Source organism: Hetaerina americana, unplaced genomic scaffold (genome assembly GCF_022747635.1).
Source record: "Hetaerina americana unplaced genomic scaffold, ioHetAmer1.1.p SCAF_11, whole genome shotgun sequence".
In the NCBI taxonomy this organism is placed as follows: domain Eukaryota; kingdom Metazoa; phylum Arthropoda; class Insecta; order Odonata; family Calopterygidae; genus Hetaerina; species Hetaerina americana.
Window position 1 is genome coordinate 33904706 of NW_027286181.1, and position 15717 is coordinate 33920422.

Genomic DNA, 15717 nt, shown 5'->3' on the forward strand with positions numbered 1-15717 from the left:
GCAGTCAGGAAATTTCATATGCACGGTCGAATCGATCGGAAACGAGTATTTTTAATCTTTGGACTGCGAGACCAGAGACGTTCGTACCTGCCGCCTTGACTGATCTGATGAGTGACCCCAATAACTTCGCATCAACTACTTAGTGATCGTTCCACCGCCAGGTGGCCTCATCGCCGCGCCAGGGCAGAAAAATATCCCAAGCCCTAAATCACTCCAGCCCTCTGTTGGCAACTTTTAAGAACCCGATTGAGGAATTAATACCTCCATTGACTGATTTTCGCGCTCCAACCGTCACTCACTGTGAAAATGTATTCAGAGAATGGTCTGAAGAACGAATCTCGAGCAGATCCATTATGTTCCAGGGAATGTTTCTCTTAGGTAAGACCAAATCATTTCAAATATCGCTTTCTCTTCGACAGTGACATGCTTTAATTTATCCATTTCGGAGTCCATAAAGAAATGGTTTATTTCAAGCCGAAGAGAACAACTGGATCTCGTAAATAAGCATTTTTTTCATAAATTTGCTATTCTGACACTTAAGATAAGTTTTGCATAAAAACAATGTGAACACGTCTACATTTCTTGACCTTGCTAAACAATATGCAATCTGGCAGCTCACACAATAATAAGCTGTTGTGTGAGCTCCCAGGCAATATCCGCATACATGCTATCTCCCTTCATCCTGTCCATCACTCCTTTCCATTTCCTGCTTGCCTAACGTCCCCTCCTCTAACACAGTCAACATTTCACTGCTAATCAAAATGCTCAGCATCCACTTTTCCTTCCTCCTTTGGATTTCTCCCAAAAATCCCCACTACTCCCTTACAATACCCCACACTGCCTCGTTTATTTTCTTTTATGTTAATTTCACCTTTACCATCCTTCTCTTTTCACGCATCTCAAAAGCCTCCAATCCACGCCGATTATCTTACTTTAGATGCCAAGTTTTCAACCCGCACACCACCACGCTCCATACCAAAGTTTTGAGCATTCTTTTGGAGATATACTTACTAACTGTTCCTGTCATCTATTCCCTCCTCCTTGTGCAAATTCTTTGCCTAAACCATTCTACTTATATCCTTACCTACTTCGACCATCTTGGCCCAAACCACTTCCATGATATAAATATAAAAATAGATAGAAATTCACCACCTGCTCTAGGTTTTTGACCCACTATTTTAACGTTCCACAAATAAGCATGTGATAACAGTTAAATTTCCCTAATAAAAGACATAAGCGCTAAATTAGTGAAACCTACCACTCGTAGTATCTTTATCTATGTCAAATTTATGCTTCCTTTTAATAATCATTAAGTCATCGATTATCAGGGGAATATCATTGATATTTCCCTTTTCCCAACTTGACATTGCTTTATTTTTAGGGCACACCACAAGTATTTCTGCATTACTGAAGGGCTCATTCTCTCACTCGGGTATGCATTACATTAGAAAATATTTAGTGAATGTAGGTGCGCAGGGGATGAAAATTTTGTCCTCAGAAAAAATCAATGAGCACTAAATTTCACTCTTTCAAACCTTACCATTAACTTAACCACTAATAAGGACCATAGTGTAATGCTTCATGAACCAAAATAAATAAAATTTATTAATCAAGAGTAAAAAAAATTGTTATTGTCAACGAAATCACGTAGACTGATATTGTTACTAAAGCTGAACGGCTCTGAACAGTAAACCTTAAGTTTACCACTAATAAGTCATTTACATATATTTGCATTAGAGATAATTATCTTCCCTAAAGTGGATTCACAAGTTAACTATTCTTTTGGCAGACCTCTTATACTTTGCGAAATATTGAAAATATTTCCTCTTTTTAATGATAAAAAATTTAGATTTCCTGAAAGTTCTCACAGTAACGATAGCTGACTCTTCAGATTACCGTACTAGTTCCAAAAAATCTCATATTACGCTTATTTTAAAATTATAAAGAGTAAAGACATATTTTACATGCAAAAGAAGAGAGTAATAAAGTGTAGCATAGTAAGAATTGAAATTATTTAGACCATAAGAATAGTATGAAATTATGGTAATTACGGGAAGTGCGATATTATTTCAAAAGACCGGCTCTGTACCACACCCGCTGTTTTATTCATATTTTTTTGGAAATCAAGTTTTCCCTAATATTGGCAAATTCTTCCAGTTTATTTTGGGCCATCACTCAACTTAAAAACTTATGAAAGATTCATCACATTCCGGGATGCCACAGCCTAATAGTAGGGTGTGCGGCCACTCCCCGGAGAAACTACTCGCTCTGAACAACACCATCTGCAACAGGCTACGCGATTTTAGTTTTCATATATTTTCCATCGAAGTCTCATTAATAGAACCCTCTCCCAAGCTGTTGTTCAAATTTTACACACCATAGGATTTGGTATAAAGTAAAACTTGCCTTCGACAATCGAATTAACCTTCAACATGAATACTGAACGTGGCAGGGACTCGACACGTACCTAGTCATAGCCACTATTCCTACTTGTATTGGTCAATTCAAAACCAATATGCCCCATCATCCAAAAATGAAGTTCTACAGTCTCTAGACAGAGCGGAAATTTGTTGGTAGAAATACAAAGAAGGCAGGAAAAATTGATCCAGGATACACGCGCATTGAGTGGCAATGGAATATTGAAAATTCTGATAGAGCAGAGAATGTTGGGTGGATGAGGTAGAAGCAGAAATGAGCATCATACAATAGCCTTCCATTTCGTGCGAAATGAAGGAAGATAGATGATGTGGGGAAAAGAGGAATAATTATTGCAATACAGGCTTTAGGGTATTCTTTTCTCTTTTGTTCGGTGGAGGTTAGTAATGTAGCAGTTTTAAGTTTTGGATTATCAAAAACCTACCGTTACTGATAAAATACTTTTACTTCTGAATTCTATGGTCTCGGGCTCAACTTTGTGGAGGTTCATGTTCGTTTAAATGAAAATACTTTGTAACTTCCACACAATTTCTATTCGTACTACCAGTTTCAACGCTTCGGCGTCATCATCAGGTACCCCATGATACTCTCTCAGGTACCTGATGATGACGCCGAAGCGTTGAAACCGGTAGTACGAATAAAAATTGTGTCGAAGTTACAAAGTATTTTCGTTTAAACGAACTTTTACTTCTAATAATAATATATTAAATACATGCCTCTGAATGTATTAAATGACAAATTAGATAGTGAAAATGCTACTCTTAACTCGAAATTAGATAGATATGATGAAAAAAACGTCTCTTCGGCAACGAGATTCGAAGGGTCTTAGCTTAACTGGCCCTGAAATCGAGAGTCGGTTTAGAACTCCGGTCTTGGCGAATGATTTTCAACCGTGAAATTTTCCCCTTCGTGTACATATCAGCGGAAAGCTCAAGCTGGAGTAACTGCTAAGTCATTTCCCCCAATCTTCTTGAATTGACTGAGTGGTAATTATTGACAGACAATTATAAGTATGGAACAGAAGAAAAAAAGTGTCGCTCCGTATAGCATCTCTATTTTGGCATTGAGTCATTTTTCTCGCTTCAATTGGGCAAAAATAGTGCCACCAGAATCCTTTATATAAGCTTAGAAGTCATAGTTAAATGTTTCCTCATATGATTTATCCTCATTTTTCCTTCCTTAAGGTTTGAAAGGGATTGGTTATGAGGGAGTGGAAACTTACATGTCTTCCTTGAATCGCCAAAACAATACAGGAATCGAGAACCACGCGAAGTACCCATAGGTGAAAAAGTTACCGAAGTGTTAGTTTTGTGGTCGCATGAAAGACTTTAAAGGCTAATCATTAAATTAAGCGTATTTTGTCACTTCAACTTTGAATTACAAGTGCTAACCCCAAAGTGACGAAAATGAGTGCCATTTTATAACTATTCGTGTTTTCCCGTCACTCTGTTATGTTATACTCATTTTTATACATACTTCACTTGACTTATGGCTGTATTGTCCCATTAATCACTGTCTAATCCCCGTTTTTTTTAAGTTTGGAGTAAATATTATTGGGGATTCCTTTCAATGGCTTGCAAAGGCTGGCCAATCAAAAAATAATCAAATTTCATGGTCACACACACCGTTCACTTAAAGACAGAAGTTATGTGAAAATCGTTGAAATACTGAGTATGAAGCCATTTTGAGGCCTATGTTTCTAAGTGTTACTAAAGATAAGAAATGTTCGTAGTTACGTATACACAGAAAATCTCACCTGCTATTAAGAGGATTCACATCAATGCGGAATGGTAGACAGCGAACTGACATGAAATTTATTGGCAAGAACGTTAGATACCATTGGTGACAGGGAAAGACAACGTATCACAAGGAATACTTGATGTAAATCGTTCATTGGATGGTACATATTCAAAGTAATTTTGCTCACGACAACAAGCCTGTGGAGAGACAGTATAAATTATCATCCCCATCCCGTTGCACTTGTGAACGGGCAATAAATAACTCAACGGTCTCGTGACTGATGCTGCCCCTGCTACCCACTAGGATAAGTTGCCGGAAATAGACAAGAAGTGTTTTAATGATTGCTGACAATATATTGCGGAGGTGCTTTCCTTTACAATGCGATATCAACATTATTCAAAGATAGATTTCATATAAGACACTAAATGACCTCTTCAACAACTGGGCTGTTTAAAAATTTTCCAACGGCAGTCGTGGATACGAGATCATCTTACGCACGTAAATTTAGCTAGACCGCAGAATTTTAAATAGAAATTCCACGCTCTTTAAAGCTTCAAGAACATTCTCCTAGTCACCTTCAGAGAATCGTTCTCCTAACAATCTCAATCCCAGACACGGATGTAGAGTGGTGTATTTCATCTTTGTACCGCTAGTAATTTTTGCAGTTTGCACGTGAATTACAAGCGGTATTCAATCAAACGACTCAGAATTGCAGGATGAGATGCGTATCCATAATGAAAAATCCTTAAGAGCAATTAATCAAAACGATATATCGGCTAAAGATTATAAATCTTCTTACTATAATAGCTTTCATGGACTTCTTTCTTTCTCAGTTAAAATACCTGTAATACCATAAATCAGAGCTCATATTTTTAAGTAAAAATCTTACTGTGATTTTGCAATAACTATTTTGCTGCAAACGCTGTTTTGGCTCACAATTTTTTCATGCTGTCATATTAGATACCTCGAAACAATATTACGATACATTGTGAAAATAAAAATTAGCTTAAAAAAATAATCCTGATCGATTTTTTTCAATTATTCTTATGCTGTTCTGTGGAGTAATTTAGTTGCTTAACTTAGAAGCATTGAAATAAAAAATTCAACAGTTAAACTCATCATCGATGGCTCTTTCAACATCAAATTTCCGTAAACAATTTAGCTTGGGCTTTTTTGGGGTTATTTGATGAAATAAATCTAAAATTGAATTAAATCCCGCGGAGTAGAAAAATCCGACAGGTTGAGAGATGAATATTGATTTTTTAAGATTGCAGGAAGAAGCAAATTTAAGATTCGATTAGCACATACTACATGACAATGCTGTTCACTAAAAGTCATATTTTGGCAAGAAATCGTATAGACAAAATGGAATCTCTCGCTCAAATATTTCCAGGTACGACACTGCCCGCTCGTGGTTTCGCGTATCTATTTCACTCTGCAAATAATACTACTGCTCCATACATTCATACCAATAGAATTATTCAATATATTTCGAATGTTAATTTTTTTATGTTCAAAATTTCAAATGAAAAATCTCTTTGATGTATTCCACCACGATGCGGGACGGAACGAAGGGTGATAGAATGTGTACAGAATTGAGGAAGGGTTTATTACGTGGAGGGTGTCAGGTTGTGCCTTGCTAGGTGAAGCTAAAATTCAGTAATAGCAGTAATGGTGTTCAGTCGGTGTCAGTCCAAAATATTACTTGAACGATAAACAACTAAAATAAATATTAACCCACCATAATTACGTCAAATTTCCTTATATAATTAGCGACGATACTTACTTTGCCGGTTTCCTGATAAATGTAGTCAGTTCATTGTTTTTTTTTAATTCTTCATCAGATAATTTAATATAATCTCCAAAAAGAATGGCTTTATACCAATTAGCCATTTATAACGCTCACATATGTTCACTATTATTAAGGGAGTAAAATATTTTCTTTGTATGCCACCTGCATTAACATCCTCTGAAAGCCCTGAAGAGGCAGTTAACTCAAGCCTACGGACTTGCGAAAAACACTCTTTCTTTGAAAATTACAATGATGAATAAAAAAAGATTTCTTAGTGTATAAAGACAGTTGACATCTTAAAATGACGCTTTTCAGTAAGTAGCATTCTCAGTTTTCGCTGTTGGAAACAAAACATCCATTACAAATAAGTTTGCGAAATCAGATACGAGAAATTATATAGCATAAAGATTCTAAGCGTGGCCACCGAAGCATTACGGTGCATTCAAGCATGCCTATTATCGAGTTGAAATCCATCAATTTGATTCTTGGGGTAAGAAAATACAATCATTAATGATAATAAATCCACAAAAGCTCGCAATTCTTGGAACAAGTCATTATAATTTTGAGAAACATTTCGAAACTAGCACATGCATCGCAACGTGCGCTGTGTATAGGCTCTACCTATCCTATTGCAAGGTAACAGGTCAGGCATCGTGAGCTATGCTGATTTTTAGGTATGATAGCAAGGAAATAAATCCGATATATTGTAAGATCTCTTCTTCCCGAATGATTGAAATCAATTATTTTGCATTCTACATCTTGGTTAGTTTTCCGAAGACTTCGAAAGGGTATCTTGTTCCTAAGATATCAATACATTAATACCAAAGAAAGCGACTACCTTATTTCATGCTCATTCCTTCGGGTAAAATACTCAGAATTACGTGTCCTTGAATCAGAGTAAAATTAATATTTCTCCTACGAATGAAATACTTGCATATACATCCCGCCATATGACATGGAAATGGAGTAAGAGTATAACCCAGGAGAATGGGTGTACATAAAAAGGTATATGCTAGGGATCGTGTATCCGAAAAAACAATTTAAATTGTAAATAGAGACTTGTGTAACTATTACCACCCTGTTCTTAAAGCTTTCTTTTAAATCCCATCCACGATCATTAATGAATTACGGTGAGCAATTAATGTGGCGAAAGGAACGTGATGAAAGAAGCAGTGTGAGGATGTGGAGAGTTTAACGATGGAGAGATAACTGATTAAATAGGTGCGCTCTACGGCAAGGGGAAAGCTCTATCAAGAATTAATAAAGAAAAATTCAGATAAATGAGGGCTCTCCTGAAAGTGCCATCCGTTATGCTATAAAATACACTGGAAAAGATGCATAAAATTTATAATTTTCATCCCAAAACTACATATCTCTACTATTTTATGCATACTATTTAACAGATTTAAACGTTTGTCATATCTCTTAACTAGTTGTCAAATTCCTTTAGAATAAAATTCAGCCGGTTGAGATCGCAGCCAACCGTTGACGGCATCTTGAAGTTCCTCGTTGAGACGAACAAAAAACGTGTAGTAGCCTAGCTATCCAGTCGTGTTTTCATGAAATAGAGTCGTAGAAATATGTGGAAAACTTTCTAAATATTTCTAATATCGTAAAACACCGGTTTTCACAAACATTTTCACAATTTTCAGACGCAGTTTATTGTTCACCACAAACGGACGACCTTTTCTGTTAACATAATGGGCAGTTGTGTCCACTCTTAAACGAACGATAACACTGACGCACAACTCTTGTGACTCATCATATTTGATCGGTAAAGAGCACAATTTTCCCGATGGAAATGAGCAGCTTTAAAGTTTTTTTAATCAGTGAAAACATCTTCAATGAACAGTCTTCACATTTGGGGGCAATTTTAATTGTATTGTTCATTTTGACTCGCTTTTGTAAACGAACGTCAAGCGGCGCGACCTTCAACCACTTCTCTCGAGGCTTACTGACCTACGGTGTGACTGACGGCTACTGACATACAGCGACCATTCGGCTCTCTCCACTACTTCTCACGCTACACGAAAACGGAGGTTACTTCCTGAACAGCCCTCTGAATTAGCATATATTTCTGATTACTTATAAAAAACAATGCTCAAGAAGCAGAGAATGTGAAACTCCGCGGGGCTTGTTCACTAAAGTGTCATCAGAGGTACGCAACACCTTACCATTACATTTAAAGCGTTAAATAAATGGCGGATAGGGATGTTGCGGTGGCCAACGTACAGGCTTCCCACTGAGAGGTACCCGGTTCAAATCCAGGAGACAAAAAATATTTTTCAATGGTATCCCAATTCCCTACTTGGGGTGCTTTGTGGAGAGCACTTCGAGTGAGTACGACGTCCGTCGGATAAGACGTCAAACGGCGGATGGCGCCTTGGCCCCTTTCGACCAGAGTAAGCTAATGCCGACGCCGGGTTTCTCCTCCACCCTTCCTTCTTTCCTTTCCCATTTATCCCTAATAGTGCAAATGACCTTAGCTATCAATCGCCTCCCCGAAAAACTAATCTTCTAAAAACTACTTCAATTGAAAGCGTAAATACGGCGATATAAGAATAGGGGAACGCTTCAGAATCACGTTTGGAACAGGTAGATCTTACTTGCATCCTCCAGGTAAACATTTATGTTTCTCATCTTTGTTACGATGATTAGTCGGTCAAAGTGACAGACATCACGTGACGATCAGCCAGAAGAGAGTAATTGCTTATCCGCTATCGAACTGCATTGGGTAATAGGGGAAAGAGAAAAAATTCCTTTTCAAGCATCAATTCCCTCAGCCTTCAGGTTTCATAGGAGATTAATGATTAGGCATAAAACAACGCCTCTTATAAGGACGTACACGGGCCGTCAATATTTCTATAACAATATAAGCTACTGATTGCACCATACTGCACCATACAGCCAAGATGGCATATTAGGTAAACGTTTCACGTTAAAAATGTGAACTTGTTATATATATATATATATATATATATATATATATATATATATATATAATATATATATGTTCAAAATATATGTATATATATAATATATATATACATATATATATACACATATATATATACATACATATATATATATCTATATATATATATATAATATATATGTTCAAAATATATGTATATATATAATATATATATACATATATATATACACATATATATATACATACATATATATATCTATATATATATATATATATATATATATATATATATATATATATATATGTGTACATATATATATGCACAAATAAGAAGTACTTTATCATCAAGAGTACTTATATCCATTTATTTTAAAATAGCAACTCAAGGAGGAGGAAATAAAAAAACTGGAAATCCTAAGACGTATCCGGGCCTAGAGGTGGCACTTTGTTTGCAGAAGAACATTCTATAACCTCTTTGTTCATGATATCTAAACACTGAGTGCATCATAACCAAAGGATGGGTGTAGCAAACAATGCTCACTTTCAGCTGAAATCATATAGCACCTCATCGTTCCGTATTAACAAAAAAGTATCAATGAGCAATCATTCTGAGGATACTATGTTGCATCATGTCGCCGTCATATGGCTCTACTGTAGGGTAGGGAAATGTGTTTAGCCATGACCTTCATTTAACTTGTGGAAACTATAAAGTCGTTATTTTAACTAGGAATATCCTTCATTCCCGGAAGTCACCGCTTACTCAATTAATTTTATGATATATTCGAATTCGAACCTGTAGAATTTGGGAAAGACTTATTTTTAAGATACTCCTCAACGTAATCGCTAGAGTCAGCATATGCTGCCTTTCACTCCAATAGATTATATTAGCAATAGTATTCATCATTTGATGGGTTGTAATACCATGTTTTATGATTATACTATATTATTTAAAGGCGGTTGACATGTGGAAATAAACATTTTTAATTCATTAAAAATAACTTGAGAATATAGGTATTTTAAATTCAAGTCGTTCTTTGGAAAAAAAATGTAAACATTTTACAAACTGCATTTTCTGCCGGAAATTCAAATGCTTAGTGATAGAAATATTTGAAAGTTTGATATAAATAAGATAACTTGTGCACTTTACTTAAAATAGTTCCTTCGTCGCTCAATTTAACTAAAGTCCTTCTACACGTACGACATAATCAAGGAAAATAAAGGCACAAAAATTTCCCAAATATGAATCAATACCTTGTGCATCGCAATGGTTTACTCCAAGGAATACTCGTAATGGAGTTAGCTATATACAGTGCACTTCATGGTTTTATAACGCAACGAGGAAGTACCACTGTGTTAAGAGAAGATGATGATTCATATTCACTCAGAAAGGGAGAATTTTCATTAAAAATATCCCCTATAACCACAATAATAAATGCTTAAATTAGTAGGTACGGTTAGGATGGATCTCATCTGACCCTAAACCCAACGGCGGGTGAAATTCGCACATCTAGGAATGGAAATTCCTTTCCCTGCATCCCTTGTGATTTCCTAGGATGACCTGGTCGCGCACATACTTTGGGTAAAGCTGAAGGTGCCCATAGCCGTCATCGCGAATCAAACCCGTATCCTCCGGTCAGTACCTCAGCGCTCCAGCTACTGGACTACCACAGTCACGCATTCATCCTCATCATTTCTAAGATTACTGTATTAATTCCGATGTGGCTCTTTGTTTCCTAAATTTCCCACGGTTTGTTCAATGATACAGTGGATTAAATTGGGCAGGGTGCAAATACTGATGTAGAGATATCCTCAGGAAGCACTTGTCTCATACGATGTAATTAATTTATTTGAATACTATAAAATTATGAATATAAGTAATTTAGTATCCTCTTTCATAGATGTCACTTCATAGAAGCAGGATTTAGAGGGAAGACTTCCCAAAACCTTTGGTAGAAAAGAATTTGACCTTGGCTGACTGTTAAATGATCTGGGATACATTCCAGTCCACCTTGAAAGGATAGAATGACGAAATTCTGGTAGGCATTTTCCTTACGGAGACTCGATTTCTCCAGTCAGAATCCTAATTTTTTTAAGTTTATGTTCCATAGGCACCACCATAGAATCAATTAGAAGGCTGGTTTTATGGGTGGGACGTCAAGCCCACCTCGTAGAGCCCTGAAGCTTGTGATTCTTAACGCTAGATCGGTAGACCAATTCGCTGCGAGTTTCAAGGCTTTCACACCTGTTTAAGAGTATCATGGCAATCAAGTTAAGGGGTTGATAGAAAAAGTGAATAAGCATTGTTACGACTCTACCTAGAAAATACTCTTAACGAGCTCAACATATTTTTAAGTGCAAATTAATTTTTTATATCCCATCATTCTTTCCACCATGCCTATTCATCACCAACTTCTATCTCGTTTAACAAACATCCCCTCCTCTATCACAGTCTTCAACATTACGAGGTCTGTTCAAAAACTTCCCAAACATCTTCATTGCATTAATACTCCAATTTTTTTAATCCACGAAGTAGTAGCAAATCTTTTTCCTTTGAGCGTGAATATTTTTTGGGGAACATGAAAAAGTCACATGGGGTCTGAGTAGTAAGGTGGGTGGAGAAGCGCAGTAGTCTTATTTTGGCTCCAAACTCACGAGTCCTGGAGAAAAATGAGCTGGCTGGTTGCCGTGGTGCAAAAACCGCGCCTCCAAAATCCTGGCTGTTTTCACCTGATTTTCTCTCGTAGGCCCGCTATTCAAAAAGTTCGGAAACCTATTGAACAGAACTCGTACAATGCCACTCAATACGCCCAGCGTATATATTTTATTTCTTCGAAGCCCTCCCAACACCTGTCTCTCTTCCTGAACGAGGGTTGTTAAATGCGTCCGGAGGAAATAATAGAAAAACACATTAATTCTGGTATATTTTTCAACATTCTCTTCTTCTATCTTGATAAACTTCTTCTAGCGTTTATTCAACTTTTTAAGCCGTCCAAAAAGTAGGATTTTGGAAGGTCCTCAGAAGGCATCTATGTTGACAATGACCTCCTCGTTCTACGGGTATCGTTCCCCGCCGATTCATTTTTCCAAGTTTGAAAATAAAAAAAGGTCATTTGGGTTCAAATCTGGTGAATGCGGTGGAGGATTTTGTGATTCATACTTAGAATCCATAATTTTCTTCATCGAAAAACTGCATTGAAAATATCTAAAACCCGTGGATTGTCTTGGGGGAAGAGAATTTATTTCTCTGCCAAATGAGGATGTTTTTCTCTTGATTACTCCGCTAAACTAGTGCAATAACGACGAAAAATACTCTCAGTTTTACGTTTTTCCTTTTCGCAAGTAATCGATGTCAAAGATTTCGCGTCCATCCCAAAAAACCTTAGCTATCACCTTGTCGGCCGATTTCACCGTCTTCAGCTTCTTCGGAGCCGGAACGCCTTTTGTAAATCAGTTCCGTTTCTTCCTCAGTCCTTAAAATGTAGTAAAATATCCACGTTTCTTCCACAGCTATGAAACGACGCATATACTTGTCAGGGTTGCGACGTAAAAGCTTAAAACCCGCCTCAGAATTGACCACACGATTGTATTTTTTTGCCGCTGAGAGCAAACGCGGAACCCCATATTTTTTTCACACCAAATTTTTCGTTCAAAATTGAAAACACTGTATCTCATGATATTCCTTGATCCTAACTCTTTGATTCGTCGATAACTCCAAACCTTGTCCTACATTTTGCCAATCATTTCTTCCGCAAACAGAGGAGTTCTGTACCATGAACTTTACAACACCGTTTTGATCTATTTCGGTCTTAAGTCCTTTAAATAGAAGTATTTTATCACCGCACGAAACTTATTTCATTAATTGATCTACACAAACAAACGTTTGCTGCTTCAATTGAGTGTGAAAATGAAACCACGTGATAAATACGTATGTATAGTTATAACGATACTGATATGAAATATGAGGCTCACTAAAAGCAAACCTTTCCCGAGGTTACGCGCGCCATCTCTTGTATTTTCTAAGGGGGGATTTTTGTACGACCAACGCATCCTTCTCAGCCCTTCTTCGTCTATGTTCATGGCTACCTATTTCATTTTCTTTATCCTTTCCCACTTACATTAAAACCATACCGATATCTTTTATCCCACTATTTGCATCTACGTGTACTTATATTCCTTGTTTTCAACTCTCCGTTTTGAGTTTCGTTGTATACCACAATTCATCTTTTAATACCCTGACTACTTTTTTTTCATTTTCAAAAACTAGATTTTCTAAACAAGCGGTCTGCTCTACGTTATGAACCTTAATGCTCAAGTTCCAATTTCATTAGGAAATAACTGCATTCGTGTTTTGTGGTTTATTTTTAACCAAAAAATATCACATAAATGGCAATCAAAAACGTCAATTTTACGGTCAAAAAAACTTAAAAGAGTGCTCTTGTTAAAAATTCACCAACTTGAAGATAGAGAATCTTAACGCGAAGATACTATCCAGTAGTATGGGCATATTCTGCCACTGATTAATCAAGTCACAAGTCAGATAGGTACGAGGAAGCTGGAGGAAAAGAAGAAGATTATAGCTACTCGATAAGTACTTCCAGGAGTCGCTTAGTGATTTTTTTTCATCTTAATACAAGGAAAGAAACTCTTCGAGGAATCCACATAAATTTTTATGTGTTATTTTGTGAAGTTGCTATCCAGCGCTTCTTACCTTGTACAATAAAATGGCTATTTTCAGCATATTTAGATATCGACAATACATACAAAAGTTACCTTCAAACAAAATAGCATTAGAACTCCATCACATTCATGAGATACCTACCTACCTACCTTTTGGCATCTATAATCGTGCAACAAACAAAGAACTAATTGACCGAATGATTAAAAAAATTCGGGTGAGAAACCAGGATGGACTTAAAATGTGTGATATGGCCCCCTGACCTTCGGATGAAGAAGTTAAGAAACGTGAATCACGGCATTACATATAGCAAAAATATGAGATCCAATTAAGCGATTCGGGAAGAATGTAGCAACTGTTAGTCCAAACTTTCATGGTTGACCGACAACAGGAGAGTACGTGCGTTATATTTAAAGGAGCATGGACCTGCTGAAGGTGCTTCAGGTCAATGTGTTTTAAAGTAAGGAGACATACGCTTTCACTCTGAAATTGTTGCATAGTGGTGTACACTTAGCGGATGACTCTGTTATAAGTTATTGTTGCGGAATCTCCCGTTGTTTCTCGTAAGAGACATACGTATCATTCCAATTGGTTAATCTAAATTGATCATACTGGGAAAATATATTTTGGACTCATCGGAGAAAGTTTTTTTTTGCAGGGCAAGACGAAGCCTCCGGTATGTTACCGACAACGTAACGCCTTTGACTGCTAAACCAGAGGCCACGGGTTTCATTTCTACCTTGATGGGGTTTTGTTCACATAGGGCTGTGGTTTTTTGTTATTGTCCTCGTTTTATATCTTGTTTGATGAGTCGATTAAAATGCTCTTGGCCATTTTAGGAGTAAATATCAAGTTAGGAGAAATTGTGAAGTCTTTTGTTAAATATATCCATAGGAGATTAAATTTCGCCTTCGCAAAACTACCCTAACCATTCCTTTCCGCCCCCTACCCCCTCGCCGTAACCCAGACCCAATCACCTTCATGGATACTCACCTTCCTTACGCAGGAGTGAAAGGAAAGTGTGATAGGCTCATGCAGGAAGGGTCATATTAATATTTTGTTTGCCGCTAATTAATGATGATAATCACATGATCACTTTTAACATGCACAGAGCAGGGCCATAATTATTCGTAAATAGGAAGTAGGCGATCTTTTTCAGGTACCATGACGTTCGTAAGAGTAAAATTTATTCCTTCATATAGTAAATTCGTTCAAGTGCGAACAAAAAAATTTCTCGTTGACGAAAGGAACCCTATCAAACAAAAAAGAATGAAAAGTGTGGGAACAAAATATTTTATTTTCTGTGTAGGAAACAAATTAAACAGTTTAGTCCTCTTTGTTTACCCAAATAAGGAGTGATCTTTTATTTTTGAATTGAATTACTCCATCTTACATGCACATGTTATGTCTGATAACAATAAAATTATTTATTGACAGTCAAAATAATATTAAACAACAGAAGAAGCCTAAACGTAAGTGCGATATATTTCCAGAATAGAGATAACTTAATTTATTTTTCTAGGAAAAATATCCTGAACACCTTTTGAATAGAGCTGCTAAACAGGCATAATTAAAGCATGCTTTGGACTGTAGCTAACAAGTTTTACATCGCGGTGGCTTAAAGCTTAAATTGGTCATGAGCTAATCTCTATTCCATTCCCTCGCAAGCTTAGCCACCATTAGCTCAGTCCGATTACGTTCTTACCCTCCTTCATTTTCTAAGTTTGCTTTACATTCTCCCATCTATCATTTCCTTCAAAATTCGAGTATCTTCGACATCTCCAAATATCATTCAAGAGTTTAACAGTGATCTAGAATGATTCTCTCGTTCGGTTAAGTGTTTAGTCCTGCGATTTCCAGATAAGAAAGACCTTTCGAACGTTGAGTTATGTCCCATTAACAGCCATTGTTTAGTTAAAGAATACATTTTGCAAACAAGAACTTATGATTAAAAAAATCAATTTTTTAACGCATTGATTCACAATGGATAAGTAACCCGAGAAGTGGGAAAAGTAAAGGATGATAAGGGATACATTGATATTTTTGGCAACATTTATAAACGGTCAGTTTCACTCCTCTTATCATGTGTATCACAAAGTTCCAACCTTTGAATCCAATTTGGCCCACGGATATGAAATA

The 15717-nt window shown here is 36.7% G+C and overlaps 1 protein-coding gene across 2 annotated transcripts in view; it reads left to right on the forward strand.

Annotated features, from left to right (window-relative positions):
* Window positions 1–313: 313 nt before the first annotated feature.
* The window catches only part of LOC139700856 (phospholipase B1, membrane-associated-like), a 44663-nt gene continuing 29259 nt past the window's right edge, over window positions 314–15717 (forward strand). The window contains exon 1 of one of the 2 annotated variants that reach the window (XM_071599288.1): window positions 314–378. The gene's annotated coding sequence lies outside the window, so the exon portion shown is untranslated. The remainder of the gene's footprint in view (window positions 379–15717) is intronic. The other variant, XM_071599287.1, reaches the window with a different exon arrangement.